At 47.9% G+C, this 2534-nt stretch overlaps 1 non-coding gene across 1 annotated transcript; it reads right to left on the bottom strand.

Annotated features, from left to right (window-relative positions):
- Positions 1 to 813: 813 nt before the first annotated feature.
- On the bottom strand, positions 814 to 977 carry LOC137215805 (U1 spliceosomal RNA). Its single transcript, XR_010939438.1, has one exon. It is a non-coding gene; the product is annotated as a U1 spliceosomal RNA (small nuclear RNA).
- Positions 978 to 2534: the final 1557 nt, after the last annotated feature.

Genomic DNA, 2534 nt, shown 5'->3' with positions numbered 1-2534 from the left:
AGATGCCCAGACCGAGCTCCCACAGGCCCTGAGCAGTTCGGCAGTCAGTGAAAGTGCAAGCCATGTCCTGGTTTCCTCCTTACTTTCACCCCTGCGGCATAAAATGTACCGAAGCCATCTCTTTGGGGATTAAAGGAAAGTGTAGGTTTTCTGAGAAGTTACAACATGTCCGAGCTCTTGCCCGCACATTACTTTGCACGCGCTGCTCCTTTCTGATGACACCTGGAAGCTAAGCCCCTTTTCTCTCCCTGCTGCTCTGTCATCTCCATCCTCTGCATTTCTATTTAAATTTAGAATCAGCTGGTCAGTTTGCATGTGCACGGCCCGCACATGCGCACAGGACCCCCTCTGGGATTTTGTTGGGTGGCACTGAATCTATAGGTCAGTTTGGGACCAATGGACACCTTTCTGCTGTTGAGTCTTCCCTCACTTATTCACATCTGTGCCTCCACCTCCTCAGGCCTCCTTAAATTTCCCCTCAGTGACGCTTTGTGGTCCTCAGTGTCGAGGTCTTGCACATCTTTTGTTCCATTTCTTCATTGGCATTTGACCTTTTTTGATGCTCTTATAAATGGTAACTTTTTTTTTTTTTTTTTGCGGTACGCGGGCCTCTCACTGTTGTGGCCTCTCCCGTCGCGGAGCACAGGCTCCGGACGCGCAGGCTCAGTGGCCACGGCTCACGGGCCCAGCCTCTCCGCGGCATGTGGGATCTTCCCGGACCGGAGCACGAACCCGCATCCCCCGTATCGGCAGGTGGACTCTCAACCACTGCGCCACCAGGGAAGCCCCTAAATGGTAACTTTTTTTTTCCTCCAGGGGAAAGCACGAACACAGTCTTCCACTACCACAAACTATGCAGTCGCGTTTCCCACACTTGGGGAAATCGCAGAAGTCATCACACCCGGAGTGCAATGGATGAGCTTCACCCTGGGAAAGCCGCCTTTGTGATCATGGTCTCTCCCCTTCCAGCTAAGTACATAAATGGTAACTTTCGAAGATTTTTATTTTCTGTTTGCTTGTTGCTGCTATATATATAAAAGAAATTCGTATGTTAATCTTGTATCCAGCAATCTAGTCACATTTAAGTGTTAATTCTAATCGATGATTGGTAAACTCTTTTGGTAAACTCTACGTTATGTTGTGTCTGAATAATGAGAACTTCCTTTCTCCTTTCCCAAGGCTTATGCCTTTGATTTCCTTCTCCTGCTGTTTCACGCTGGCTGTGTTAAATGGATGGGGTGAGAAAGGATGTCACAGCTTTAGCTATTTCTTCCCCCTTCCCCCCCATTAAAAAGCTTATGAAGGATTCTGGGAAGATTGAAGTAGTAACATAGTTTTTGGATATTCCAAGAGCCCCGCTTAAAAACAGGTAGTACACCAGATAGAAAAAGAAAAATTCCTGAGAGTATATGGCGGAGTTTCCCAGAGGCCACGTGACATGCTACAGCCCAACAGATTAAATGCACAAGCAGATGTAAGAATCCAACTGTCTTCTTTTTTTCTTTTAGTTAAAGGGGTGGGTTTTGTTTATTTGGGTTTTTTTGTTTGTTTTTTCTTTTTTGGCTGTACCACGTGGCTTCCGGGATCTTACTTCCCCTATCAGGGATCGAACCTGTGCCCCCTGCAGTGGAAGCTCAGAGTCCTAATCACTGGACTGCCAGGGAAGTCCCAAGAAGTCAACTGTCTTCTGTTAATCCAGACATTAAGACATTGGCAAGAACATGAAACAATGAAACTTTTGTTACTAAATGTTGTGTTTTCAGAGATATAGTTACTTTTTATTAAAAAATGTTTTTTATGTTAACATGTAATAGGATTATTATTGCCATTTTAAGTGAATGAAGAAATATATCTTTAAAATAAAAAACATTCCATGGACAACATCTATAGCAAAACAAGGAGCTAAGGTGTTCCCACACAGCCTGGAGCCTCAGTGCGTGGGGTTGAGCCTCTGTAGGCCCAGACCGTGGGGTGCGGGGTCTGTGCGGAGAGAGCAGAGGGCAGTTACATGCTGAGTGTAGGGCCCCCGAACGCCCACAGGTGCGCCCTGCACAGCGCGGCAGCAGGCCAAGTTGACGTCAGCAGGTGAAGCTGGCAGAGGCGTGGCTGCTGGGATAGTGGGGTGAGTGCGGGGCAACCTGGTCGTATCTGAAGGGGCTGGAATGGTCCAGGCCCTGTGAGCTCTCAAAATGGCCAACCTGGGCCTCCTTTCAGGACAGAGCCCTACGTGGGGGGAAAACCGCAGTGCTGGGATCAGAGTTAAGCAGGACAGGGAGTATGGGGACAAATGAGGGAGACGGTGGGGATGAAAGGGGAGCTGCTGCCATGTGTGTCAAAATCACATGAGACCAACAGAAGAAGTGTGTCTATGAAATAGGAAAAGCCTTTGAACCAGGTCTCCTGCTAAAAGCTCATGAACATTACATTCACATAAAAAGCAACAGAAAGGGCTTCCCTGGTGGTGCAGTGGTTAAGAATCCGCCTGCCAATGCAGGGGACACAGTTCGAGCCCTGGCACGGGAAGATCCCACATG

This window comes from Pseudorca crassidens, chromosome 20, assembly GCF_039906515.1.
Source record: "Pseudorca crassidens isolate mPseCra1 chromosome 20, mPseCra1.hap1, whole genome shotgun sequence".
Taxonomy (NCBI): domain Eukaryota; kingdom Metazoa; phylum Chordata; class Mammalia; order Artiodactyla; family Delphinidae; genus Pseudorca; species Pseudorca crassidens.
This window is presented reverse-complemented; position numbering and strand designations above follow the sequence as displayed.